Raw genomic sequence first — 15,144 nt, 5'->3', positions numbered from 1 at the left:
GCTTTATGTAGTAAGCCTTACTGGGTCAGCAGGAGATTCCCTTGACATTAAGCAAACAGCTACAAATCATCTGCTGTTGAGTCCCTGACTTCCTGCATAAAGGTTGCAGCACGGTGGCAGCATTCCTTAGACTGCTGGGACCCCAGAGAGGGTTGCCAAATCCAGAGCAGCTTTCAGGATGCTTTGCTTTACAGCAAGCTCAAAATCCTGCAAGGACAAAGGTGACTTAAAAATTCCTCTGCTTAGCACTGTTTGAGTGTTAAGGTATAAGTAGCTCTTAAAATTCAATTTGAATGATATATTCCAGAGCACAATTTCAGCCAAAATAAATAAATACATAAACAAACTTCTTTTTAAGGTTTTGTGCTTCCTGCAGAATGAAAGATACAAATCTAAGACTACATTAAACACATCCGCTCTTGAATAACACAGAGGAAATAATCACAATTTTGTACGCTCACCAATAATACTTTTAGCTTCCAACTAACAGAAATAAATTGAGAATGAAATTCAGCTGGAACTGTGTGAAGTGTGTTTAAAAGTGTGAAATCCAATCAAACTTCCTATTCCTCCTACTACTGCAGTACCTTTGCATCAGAATTCAACATTCAGCTTCAATTTCTTGTAAACAACACCTGTAATTGAACAGAAATCATGGCAGTAACTCACATTTGGTGCCTCTTCCACTCCAGTCTCAACCATAGCACTATCAGAATTTAACATTAATCTTCTCTTATGTTCAGAAGGTAAGTTCTCAAAACCACTCCTCCACACACATCACCAACACAGTTCCTTTAAAATATTGAAATGTTTATACATATAAACACACATATAAAAATGTATGTTATATATAATATTACATATAAAAAGAAATGTATATGTATATATATATGCACACACAAATATTTAGGCTTGTTAAATGTAGAACAGAAAAGTCATACCATTACAAAACTATAGACTTACTGGTAACACATGTAACTCCTCTTTTAATTTTGTATTATGTATGAACCCTAAAAAGCTTAATATCATGGAAGTTGAGATATTTTATTAAAAGGTGCAGACGTATGCTAGATCATGAGATAGATAACAAAAGAATTTGTGTAAATATTATTTGAATCTTGTTTATTTCATAGTACTGAGTGCAAAAAGAACAAAAACATCAAAGCTATTCTTTTTTCTTCCTGCCAGCAAGAAAATGTTATTGGAAGCTATGATGCTTGTGGCAAATCATATCAGTCATCATTAATTTGAATGAAACTGTCAGTTTTGCAGTATTTGACATGCATTTCTAGTTGTGGCTTATTTTCTGTGCACATTTTGACAAGTGTATCACAGTACAAGCATTTTGAAACAAAGACACAGTTTAGCAGGCAATCATACAGAGATAAGAAAACACAGCAGTAAGGTACTTGGGCTAAAAAACACTTAACACTCAAGCAGACTGCCAAAACAAATACAAATATTTCTAGAGCAATGGAAAACATATAATAGAAAAAATGGTCCTAGATTCTTTTGAAGCCTGAAGGATATGAACATTTTTTGAAGCCTGAGGATATGAACACAGGTGCTGCAATTCATTCTGTATTTTTTTAAATTCTTTTTGGTGACCAGCATTGTGCTTACTTGTATGGATAAATAAATAAATAAATAAATAAATAATTATAGGTGATACTGAGTACTATACACATTAAAATAGTCTAGACTGAGGATAGAAGCTGCTGGGCCAGATTATATAAACATATCTCAGAAGCAAGGGGTGACCAACACGCAACTCATAACCTGCAAGTAGCTCATGGTGCATCTCCCATCCCAGCAGGGCACTGTGAGACACAGACACAACTCTGAGGCTGGTCTGCTGGGCGATCACCATCTTCTACTGCAAGAAGAAATTCAGCTAACAGGCTGCTGGGGCCAGCAGCACTGCATTACCCTCCAGTCTGTGCTAGTTCTATACTACTGTGGGACTACTTCTGCTGTTGTTTTTGAATGCTGAATGAATTATCCACTCAGTTTGGGTATTGAGATAGTATTGGTATTAGCCACAGGAAGATTTGGAAAGGCAGGCTGTAGATCAGCCTGTTTTCTCTTAATCCCACCTAAAGACCTCCTTTTACTGTGAACACAAGACCTGCACTGCTTGGTCTGAGGAAAAGCATTGTGTAACTGGGTTCCAGGCTTGATCGCATTTCCCTGACGACAGTACTTCCCCATGCTCACTGTTCACAGTGCAGGAGAAATGAAGATGACAGCATCCTAAATTTGGACGATATTCTAGAACAAAATGCATAATCATCCTTCCAATTAAAATGTCAGTAAACCACCTCCACTCACTACAAAACGCCCAGTAGTTTAACTGGGATGACGAAAATCCGCTATCAAGATGAAGGGTATTCATTCAGCTTTCTGAAGGGAAAACTTTTTTTTTTTTTTTTTTTCTTTCTTTTTTCAAGATAGGCTGTGACTTGAGAATCACGAACAGCTATTTTTGGAAGGGCCTGCTGAACTGTGAACTGTTTCAGGACAGAACATATAATACCCTCAGAGGTTGCCTTCAGCATTCGACTGTGGATGAACTGGCAGGAGGTTCAGTAACACAGTGCTAGCTGATGGGTTACCATGGCAACATTCCTGCCTTCTGCCAAATTTTAGAGCCCAAGTTTAAAAGCTGATCTCAAACCAAGGTCTTTTCTAAAAACTCTCTAAGCTCCTATTTAACAAAAGCAAACACAAAATCATCTTCCCCTCAAAAAAATCCAGCCCACATAAAAAGAGGCTGTCCTTTGCTGTTCACCTCCAGCACTTACTCCATCTCTTCTCACTGCACTATTGGCTACTCTTACATTTAAGTGTTATAGCTCAACTATGAATTTACCTGACTTAAAATAAAGCATATAATATTTATTTACATCTATTCAAGCATGTAGAAGGTATAAGTGCAATTTCTTTGTCAAGTAGCAGAATTAAAAGGTGGCTCTCTCACTGTGGCCTTTCAAAGTATCTTTACTCACTGCATGATGTAGTCACCCATAAAACTTAGGAGGACTCAAAATAGAAATTTCCAAATATCCTCAAAAAAGTATTTCCAAAAATTTTTCAGTTCTCTGAAAGTTCTGTAAACACAGTACAAACATTGGCCTTAATTTCATGGAACTTGGGGTAGCGTGAAAAAAATTACAGACCTGCCAAATATGCTTTATTGATACAGGAGGTAAGGCAGTAATGAGTTAAGTATATAATAGGGCTTGAATTTCATTCATACACTGCAGCAATGGCACAATTCTAGCATTATATTCCAACTATTAATGCATTTGAATTTGGGTTTCCATCTCTCAGCTCTAAGTTCTCAAACAGATAATATATATTTAAACTACATTGCAATGAACAAAACCAAAAACTCAAACTGCAACAACTCAAAAACTACAATCAGAGAAAGAATGACAGGAGATAAAGTACATAAGGATTTTTTTTTTCTTAAGAATGTCAATCTCTTTTCACTTTGTCTTCACAAAGGACCCAAATTTGGAATCAGCTAAAAATAAGAGCTGCAGTTTAACAATCACTGGCACTTCAGATAAGATAGATCATCATCATCTCCAAAATCCCTCTCAGTGATGGATATGCTTATGGATTTTCTCAAACTGATCACTGTCAAGCAAATGCAATAATCCCTACATCAACTGGCAAGGCATCACCAGACCAGAATTTTAATACAGATATTCTGCCTTGCACATCTCACTTTTTCATGCTAGACATGAAATGCCTGTGCAGCACCTTTGCACTGTTCGGCAGGTACAAGAATCCTGCAGCACAAACCAGTGTCACATCTTAGTTCTGGTGAGTAAAAGGAAGCAGTGTGCATTCTCTGAAGAGAGACACACAAATCAAAATGAATGTGATGACAAGGCTTTAAAAAGTGTGCTCTACTTTATTCAGAAGGTATCTTGAAAGCAAAAATGTATCTTGTTCTTGCCTATTTTTCCTTCTTTTTTAGAACACAATGGTTCTGTATCACTAGAGTATGTCTCTACAAATAACATTGCTATATCAATGTTATGTAATGGATTACAAACAAATTCAATTCAGTCACAGTATGAACTGTGAAATCTTACCAACCATGAGGAACTTGCCTTTAACAATTTCACTCAGTGGTATATGAAGATTGCACCAAAAATTTTAGATCGTTGAGATCTGTTTGCTGCAAAAGCAATGTAATAGGGACAAAAACCATTAACTGCAACAGGTCTGGTTGATCCATGCATAAAAAAAAAGAGGTTGCCTCACAAAACATTTTAAAGAAGTAGCTTGATAAAATATCATATTCTAGGTTGCTAATTGTACAAATAACATGGGCCCAAAGGAGAGTAATTGCTTTGGCTTGTCTCCTTCTGCATTAAATGCATACATTGTATATAGTTACTTTGCTAAAGCAATCTCCTTCCTAAGCTAAAAACAAAACAAAACAAACCTTTTGAACTACATAAATCATAAACCCGCCTGTTGTGCTATTCTTTACACAGAGGTCTTATTTTTACTTCCTATAATTATATGTCTGCACATCTGCAAATGCTCATTGTTAACAAATGGATTATGGCAATAAATTCGAATCTTTAGAGGAAAGTTCAAGGATGGAGTTCCACACATACAAGCAATAAAAAAGATTCTTTTTTAGACTCACAGCATTTCCAACCTCCCAAAATGTATTCTGAAGTTCAAGGAAAAATGTGTTTGCAGTGTCATTTTAAAAATTAATTTAAATTTAAATTTAAAAAAATAATTAAAAACTAAATTAAATTTAAATACTTTCGCTGTGTGCGATCATTTGCCAGTGTCTCACTAACAATGCATATCAATTCTTCACAGCATCTCATTACCCACAAACATTAGTGGGTAAGACAGTGAAAAACATCTCAGACCCACAACAGGTATCCTTAATATAGTCAGTTATCTACCTGAATCATTTGAATATTTGATGGAAACACACACAGCTTGGGAGCTTCTCCTCAGTCACTGCTAAAGCTGACTGTAAATCAGGGTGTTTACAGAATTGTTTTTCCTATTGGCTGTCTATAAAAACACATATGCAGCCTGGCAAGCTTGAATGACAGTCTTCCATTCAACTAAAAAATGGCTGAACATTATGTTTTTATAAGGTGTGAGATAAACCTAGATGAAATTGTTGGCAATAAAATTTTCTGAAATGCAAAATTAGGAAAATACATATTATTCACAGAATAGCTGTGTAAAATTATTGGAGTGCTGTATTCTAGGAGTAAAATTTTAGTAGCTTAACAGTTGCACTTAGCTAACCTGGTCCATTGTATTATTTTTCAGTAATCCAAATATCCGGTGCCCAGAATGTCTTACACTGAAGTCATAGTACCTAGTGCTAAGACCACGAACACAACAGTGTTTATTGCATTATTTTTTTTTGAAAACAACAGGGGAATATCCTTGCTATGTATTGGTTATCTAGTAAAACAGAATGGGAGAGGATTGGCTTATAAACGTGGACAGGGATCATGGACACTTTTTGGTACAGTTGATATGTTGTCTATCCCATAGCTCTTCTTTCCTGCGTGTTACACATATATGCACTTGGACAATGGTCAGATGTCCAAGTAATAATAATGAAATAATTAATTACTGAGGTAATCTAATCTGCTTTAATGAGAGAGGAGCCACAGGGAACATAAAGGCAATTTCTATATTGTAAAGCAAAGATAGTAACGTATCACTTTTCTGAGAAATGATAGAAGATTTCTGAGAGGTTCTTAGAGCCTAAGATTGAAGACAACGAAGAAATACCCAGTATATATCATCACTGTAATTTTTAGACAAATAGTATGGCATTTTGTATTACAGACATTAATACAGACATACAGTGATTCTGAAAGTTCTGATGGTACTGATTATCTTCAGCTTTGAACTAATCTTTTCATAGTCAGCAGCAGCTAATGCAAAAATTCCAATTTTCCAGGCAGGTTGCTTTTGCTTACTAGGAATTTAATTATCTTACCTGTAGCTACACAATCTTATAGACCTGGTTTTGTAGCTATACAATACAAGCAGACAAACTAGAAATTAGAATTTGAAAAAGTAATTATGCCAAGTACTTAAAAGCAACAGGAAATGTCTTATTACCTTTACTTATATGGCTAATAAAGCAGACCAAAATATAGTCTATAGTTGTTGAACACATGGTAAGCTTATTTCTCCTCACCCAACAATATTTTCACAACTGCATACAAGTAACAAGAGCTGTACTATAATTAGCCAAGAATGCAAGGCTGACACAGAATTGTCACTACACAGCTTTAGTAGCACAAATAAGCACCTGAAACTGTGTATCCCTGTCATTTTAAATTAGTGTACATCTGCAAAAAAGACATTCCATGCTATGTAATTAAGAAATAAGGGATGCCTGGCAAGATTTATGGGTTGGGGAGAAACCACTGAAACCTATTAGTTTTTTGACAGGACTGAAAAAGAACAGACCAAACTTAATGACTATACTGGTGGACCGTATCTTTTCCTGACCAAAGGATTTTAAAAAAGATTTTGTATTACCTTTGTTTGCTTTAAAAACAAGCAGTTCAGGAGATTTCAGTTTCAAGATTGAGACAATTTGGATTAGCTACGCTATTAATGGAACTGTGTAGATTCATAACACAACGTAGAATTTCCCACATAATTGTGTTCACATTCCTCTGCTAAATTGAGGGAGTGGGAAATGTGCATTTAGTTTAGAGGTAAATAACAGGAAAAACATCAAAACTGACTTTGAGAAAAATCAGGAGGATAGAGAAAAAAAAAATAAAACAAAATTGCCTGGAGATGCAAAAAAAATGAAATAGGGAAAGGCTTTAGTCACGATAAGGAAGCAGGGAGTTTAGCACTGAATTCTTTATAGGAATAACAGGACAACTGCGCACACCAAAAAAAAAAAAAAAAAAATTAGTTTGCAATAAAAGAAAACTAACCTGTTATTAGAAAATGTTTCTTAAATGCTGTCTCTTTTACAGGGAAATGGATGGTCTTTTTTCAACTACTTTAAAGGTTGCTAAAGAGAACGTAATGTGAAAACAATTCTGCACTGACCTGGACTTCCCATTTTAGTCCTTCCACAGGACTTTGCCTGTGGTCTTTCCATTTCAGATTATCTCATTATACATTGAGAAGGTGGCTCTGCTCCATCCTTTTACACTGCTGACAGAGTACTTTAAACAGGCTTCAGCAAAGAATCTGATATTCCTTTCTTATTCTTTTTTCCAAACAAATTGTTTTAGTCCTTGAGCTGAAATGCTTTCAGCTCCATGGCTCTGGGAGGGCCCATGCAGCAATTCTAGTGTGCTTCATTCCCAGTAAGCAGAGCCTGTTTACATGGTGATGCTTTCAGGTGCCGCTCAAACAGTGTCCAACGGTTTGAAAAAGTCTCTGAATTCTGTTGTGAATCCCTCCTGTCAAGTTCAGCTGGGATGTGTCTTGCATCACAAAGCTCTACAAGGGTGTTACTGATTCACAAAACCTAGGCTGGACTGAAAATCAGCAGCAGCTGATGAACACTAATTCAAATTTGAAGAGACTAAGAGAGACGTAAGAATTTTTCCTCCTTCCATCTTTATTTCTATATTTTCCTGCCGTATATCAGTATCATGTGTGAATAATGGTCCAAACAGTTCTGTGAACAGCTACAAAAATGGCACAAAGGCAGTCCTATCCTTAAATATTAGAGCAGCACCAGCTGTAACTATGTGCTCCTATATGTTGAGAATTCAAGTACTATCTTTGTACTAAATATATACTTCTTTTTTCCACTCAAATACAGCCAGGCAATGAAACTGCAGGGCAGTTTTCAAGTGGCAATCTCCCAGTGCAAAGCTTTCCCTGAGCTTCTACAGAAATAAAAGCTCTAATACATACAACTAAGAATGTTGGTCCTTTGCAGTTTAGCTCTCAGTCTTGCAAAATCTGACTTGTGCATCTAGTTTAGAGAGTTAACAACATAATTTCCTGAATGATGCAAGCTGCAGAGGGGTGGGTGGTGTTTTGTCTTTATACACTTTATAATGAAGAAGGAGGAAAATATTGTCCAAATGCTTACAATATGTTAATCACAGAAAGTGCATATGTGTACAAAGTGTACACAATGCAGAAACAACACTACATATTTAGGAATTATGGATTATCAGAGAATTCTTCTTCTTCTGTACTCTCATGCAATTGTGCCAAAGCACATGTTTTCTGAAATTCAAACTAAAACATTGTCATTATATCTTTCAAAAATTACCTCTTCCTACTGCTGCAATTTATCTATGCAGAACTGATAGTTCATTATTTGACACGTCAGAGGAGTAAGGAACAAAATCTTTTAAAAACATAGAAACTACAATTCCCTTCAAAACGTATCTAACTGAACTGGAAAGGAAACTACAATGCTACCAACTTCATAGGAAGACCTCTTATCCTTGGCTAGGCATGTCATTCTGAACACGGTTAATTTTCAAAAATCATCCTGTCTTTGCCACTTGGTAGCTTTGCTTATCAGTTTCTCCAGCGATGCTGCTCACAGCATCTAGGAATGGTTCAAATTCACTGAATTCAAAATTCTTAGCTGTCAGAGGTCATACAGAGAATCGTTAAGTATACACTAATATGGTACAAGATTTGAGCTTGGCTTCAACTCTTAAAAATCACAAATATATAACTATAGTTGTCAAATAAGTTTGCAGCTTGCAAACTATTAGAAGACTTGCAACTAAATATTTTACAAACAAAATCATTCTCCTACATATACAGTTTAGAAATCAACATCTTGACAATATAGTTTTACGAAAGCACAAAACTGTGTGTATATTCAGTGTTTATCATAGACCTGAAAACTTGAATATTTCCTTCAGCTGAGAGTTTTACATTGCCACAGATCTCTATGTTGTTAGAAGTTGCTCTTCAGAAAATATTGTAGCCTGAAATGGTTTGTACATGGTCTGCAGAAAATAATAAGGAAACTACATTTAATGATATTACCATTCAATAAGTGGTTTATATACATTATTAAATTTATTCAACTACATTATATTTTAAAAATTCATATTATCAGAGAGTTCCACGGATGCTGCATAAGTATACAGTAATGAGCATATTTCCATAAATTCTGGAAACAAAGGGATCATAGCCTATTAAAGGAGTTGTTATATTCAGCTACATATTGTGTAAAATACCCTAGTGCAAAACAGGGGAAATCTTAGTAAAAACTTAGTAAAACTGTACTTGATGATCAGGAAGTTTCTCACAGACAGACAGTAAAAATTGACTGAAAACCAGAAAGCTGGTTTATGCATGTTAAGAACTCTGTGAGAAATACCTTTTCTTCAGATTAATGTTCAGCACCTGAAGTATTCTAGAGGTAAATGCAACATATACTTGCTGAGAAGCAAGTACTAATATCATCCTAATGACATTGTGATTGAGAGAAATACAGTTGCAAGTAATTAATGTGTTGTAGAGAGGCTTATGTTACCCATTATAGATTGAAGTCAATGAATGAAGGAGACTGAATCACAATTCCTTGACTGACTGACTGCTGACTGACAATCATGGAATCAATGGCTACATTCAAAAAAAGCCCATCTGTTGAGTGCTGAGGTCTTCTACTGCAGTAGAGATACAGTTTTTATGCTATAATTTTGATTTTACCTTCTCTTCAATACATTATAAGAACCAGAAAATAAAGTACCTGTGCTTTTATCTGCACTTCTCTTGCTGATTTACAGCTACTGAAATCAAACCTGTGATTGTTAATAGCACTAAAGAAGATGATTAATTTATGCCCAATTATAGAATGTTCAAGTAATTGATGTTAGATAAAGATGAAGAATAGTTCCTAATTCCTTTTCTCTTCTTTTCCTCTGCTTAAAAACAAATTGCTGCTATGTATTGAATTGTTCTATTTTGAAGAAACAAACATGTTTTATGCTTTTATATTGTAAAAATCCACTTTTTTGGGAATTGTTTCAGAGCAGGCAGATGTTCCCATGAGTGATTATATTCTATAGGTCACTAAAAATTCATCTGAATAAACATAAAATAGAAATCTGGGAATGTCTCCAAATGTTTTCTCCAGTAGCTGACTGTTTCTGGCACCCTCTATTTTTATAAGATGGGCAGAGGATAAAATTCCTCATGTTTGTTTCTGAAGGAGGAAAGAATACTCAAGAATGGAGAGACTATATGCAACTTGTCAAATAATTAAGAGATACTCAGCAGACTGCTTAAGTAGTTTTTGTTACAAAAAGTACAGCTGTAATTCCCTTTATAAAAAAGATCTCTCTCTCTCTCTTTTTTTTTTTTTTATTAGTACAAAAATTCTGGGTTAGTGCAATATATATATTAATTTATATAAGTAAATATATAATATATAAATAATATAATATATAATATACAATATATTATAATAATATAAAAAACAAGTAATTTAATATGGACTACATGCATTTACAATCCTAAGTAAATTAGAAATTTATCCACACAAATAGGTTAATCTTGCCCCAAAGGATGCCCAAATAGGAAAGTACATGTAAAACAAAAAACAAACAAACAAAATAAACATCTTGTTAATCAAGTTTTTGGTTCTTCATATGGACAACTGATGAGAAAACAAAGATCTAGAACAAGCAGTTGTTTATTTGTTAGTCAGGTGGCCAGTTAGTATAGATGTCATCTTAGGAGCAATGGATATGGACACAACAGTAGATGGTACGTATGTATAACAGGGAAGAAACAAAATATAGCTTTTAAAGCACTGCTCATCCTCAGAAAGTTGCAAATGTTGTATCTGTTCAGTGTAGCCCTGTTCAAAAAGAGTATTCTAGCTGTTGTGAATATGTGAGTAGGAGAACATTAGTTAGCACATTAATAAACTTTCACTATTGATAGGATTAAAATGCAAATAGTGTTATGCAGATGTTTTACAGTGTACCAGTTCTGAGAAATAGAAGAGTGGGCTGGTTCAAGTCCGATAATAATACTGATGTTTCAGTCCAGGGTTTAGGATTCCCTAGAGATGTTTGCTTTTATTAAGAAAGATTTAAAGATACGCATGATTGAAGACCACAGTGTAAGATGAATCACCTCAACAGTTCGACATGTCTAAGAGTTGATGATAATAGAATTTTGACCATGAGTTGTTGGATGCAATTTGTCATCATCATGAGTCTTTCATGATAAGAAAATAATTTGATTTTTTTTTTTTTTTTGGTCTCCATTTACAGATGTAAGCTGTTGTAAGAATCAGACTTACATGAATTGAATTTTACTGCCAAAAATGCTGAAGAGCTGGGAACTACCCCAGTTCAGTACTGATTTTAAGAATACTACCAAAAAAAAAAAAAAAAAAGCATTCTGGTCATCAATTTGATGATGTTATTAGCTGCATTTTTATTTTGCTTTTTAATACATGGTTTTCTTCATTAAAAAAGCTAATATTAACAGATATAAAAAAAATTTTGTGCACTGTTAATCAAAATATTGGCAGAAATAATATGCTTAAGTTATAGAATTCTCCACTTTAAAGCTAGGTGAGAGGAGAGAATATTTCTGCAGATTATTCCAGAAAGAAACGAATCCTTATACAGGTATAAAAAAAAATAACAGGCAGAGTAATCATCACCTTTTTATTGCAGCTTCTTGGATTTTACCAAGTCTTTGAAAACAACATGATTAAAGATCCTAGTAAACAAATGATTTGAATCACAAGACAGAGTTTTAGGATTTCTGTATTGTTTCCTTTAAAATATAAAATATGGTGACTTTCACAAAGATTATATATCCCAGCAATACAGTAATGCCTTTTCTGTAAGATGTACTTGTTACTTGTTACTTACATAAGTGAGAGGTCTGCAAGCCAGAATGATTAGACTTGTGTCAGGCAGAAAACAATGAGCTGTGTTCCAGCATACAAAAAGCAATTTCAGAAGGAATGAAATACTGAAAAGGATCAGCAAGAAGGAGTTATTAAGTGAGCAGAGTCAAATAGCTTTTTTTCCCCACTGGTTTCTCACATAACATCTCTATTAACATGAAACATAAAATTATGAAAGAAAGCATTCTAAAAAAAAAGTCAACCACTAACATTGACTAAGAAGCAATCACATATCAAAGCCTTTTCTGTACATTTCAGTGGTTACTTTAATCTTGTATTTTAAAGCAGTGGAAATCAGTAGTTATATTTTTTCTTATGTTCATAAATTCCACATCAACACTATCACAGTTACAGACATTATATTTAAAGTTAATTTTATTTTACACTGAAATGGTGATACCATCTGATATTCATAATATATTTCTAAGTGATAATTGTATCAAGAAGGTATTAAAGCCATCAACTACTCAATAACAAGAGGTATAATCAGTAACTCAATTTAGAAAATTCAGTCAGCCAAAGGGCCAAATACCATCTTTCCCAAGTATTTAAATTACCTTAAAATGTGGTCAAAAGTAAAGTAAAATTGCTTTATGATGCCTGATGTTAAAATTGAGACCTCAAAACAATTTGATGTAAACAGCCTTTTATACTGATATAATAAACCAAGAGCAGCTGTCTGAATTTACAGTTGTGACATGCTAAACTATATTAAGTTGGATATTACTAATTAATTTCAGCAGAGGTTTAATATCAGGAGGCTTGCTAGGCTTAATTTCTTCTAAGAACGGCTCGCTAGTATTGTATTTGCAAAATGATTTAATTTATTACAACATCTCTCTCTTTGCTATTTCAAGAATTCCTACAGTTAATGTATGCAGATGCAAGTATCTTCCTTAATCAAAAAGAGGGCTAGCTTCCATTTACATATCTCATCTGTGCACACATATCCTATCAACGATGGGTATTTCTGTTCTGCATCTACTTCTATGGTTCATCAAGAACCATTTCAGGAAATGGTGCTACCTGACATTATCATAGAAATACCGGAAGTTCCTGCTGTCTGATACAGAACTTCCAGACAGACATTATAGATTACATGCGTCTCACTCAAAAACCCAAACTGAGCTAGAAGTGTGAAATGGAAGTTTTTATCTGCTTGTCTACAGCTCCTAATGCTGGAACTCAGATTGTTACACCTATAAAAAATTCTCTTAACATCATTGATGTTTGGGATGGCATAATTGACAAGGAAATTCATGTTAAGACATACAGGACTGGATCAAATACAACTATTGATGAAGTTCTGGAGGAATTTAAGACAGAATAACCTATCTTAACACAAGAAATGCTACACTCCATCACTCCTCCTCCCCCCCCCCCCATCCTAGTCTGTAACAGCATATTTCAATCATCTTTCAACCATATTTCAACCATACTAAATAATCAGATTTAATGTATCATCAGGTGTCATTTTCTGTTTCTCTTTCAGTAGCCTGTATTTCTCGTTTCCCTAGGGAGTCTGTCATTAACAATTTCTGTTTCAGAATATTATATATTATCTGTGCTTTCTGGAAGTTTCACGGTACTTGTCTACTTGCAATTTGTTGTCACTTGCAAGTATGATCACTGTGTTGTTTAGTACCTTTTATGATTATTAATCAATATGTATGAAGATAAAACATTCTATATTTGAATATAAGTTCTCTAGTTTTCATTTAATTACACAATACTCTTATATACAACACTAATGGGTTTTTCCCAGAAAATATGAAAATGCATACTTAAAATTTCTAACAATCCAAAATATTGATGCTGAGCCAGTATTTCCTAAAAAAAAAAATAAAATGCAGAAATAACAGAAACAAATTTGTTTGCGTGATAAAGTCAGGACTTCAGTGGTTTAAAGCTGTGTTTATGTGTTTTTAAATTCTGTGCTAGCATTAGAGAGTAAAAGAGCAGCCTCAAGGCACCCTGGCAGCCGACAACAGCTAGAGCCAGGCTGAACAACAAGATTGTGATGTTATTCTGCATGGCTTTTTGACAAAGTAAAAACTGAGTTAATGTGTACTTTTGCAGGTGACATGACCAAAAGAATACCTGATGGTAGGCTGCTGGGAGATAGTTTGCTGAGAAGGATATTGGCGGCTTAAAGTACTTTTTCAGATAAGCTTTGACAGTGATGCTTGTAATCATAGTATTGTTAAAGTATTATATCCCTTGCACTGTTCTGGCACCACAAAGGAGAGATCAAAAGTCTTGGAAAATTGATAGGAAAACTGACCAATGGAAGAGAAACAGAAGGAAGGAAAAAGGTTGATGGTTCATTATGCTACAAAAAACAATAGTAGTAACCTCTAACTTATTTCCTTTACTTGTAAAAAAAAAACCTGCTTGCACCCCTGTATTGATCTAAACCAGAATGCCTGTGGATGACTCAGGCCAGCTTCCTGACCGTGGTTGAACCAATATGTGTACTGGAAGTTAGATAAGTAATTAAGGAGAAAGACATGAAGCCTCAAACCACTCAAACACCTGCCCCGAGGCAGGTAACTTTTCCATGAATACTCAAAGAGCTCTATAGTCTGTGTTGTCAGTGATTTGGAGGATGTCCATGGCCAAACATTCTAAGGATTTTTTCCTGACATATATAGCACTTTTTGTGAGACTCAGAAGCAATTTGTTATTATGAAGCCATACTCAGAAGCCATTATTAAATGCTAAAATAATCCAAGAATTACATTCTACACTGTACTGAGACGCAACTGCATCAACGACCCCCCTCTCTTGAAATTAAAGACAGCATTTATTACTTTTTAAGAGACAGTGAACAAGAGTCACACTCAACTTATCAGAGATGAATGACCTTGGGCATAAGTCTTTTTATTCTGTCAAGGCTTTGAGATGCATATGATAAAGACCTATACTGACAAGAGCCAAATCTAAATAATAGGCTTTGTTGAGGGTATGCCATATCCTTTCCATACACTTTAATATCCAATGATAACAATTGGTGAATAAATAAGCTTTCTGATTATTACTGAGTAAGCAAAAAAATGAAGTATTTTCTCCATAAAGATACAATCACAATCCTTTTATAGTTATGGAATATATGCCATCATATGCATATAATACAGACACATATAACCAGTGTCTGTTTTGATACAGTTGTTACACATAATAACTGTAATTAAAAGTTCATCAACCATTCTACTACTTAAATTAGG

This window comes from Netta rufina, assembly GCF_964035555.1.
Source record: "Netta rufina genome assembly, chromosome: 12".
NCBI lineage: Eukaryota > Metazoa > Chordata > Aves > Anseriformes > Anatidae > Netta > Netta rufina.
This window is presented reverse-complemented; position numbering follows the sequence as displayed.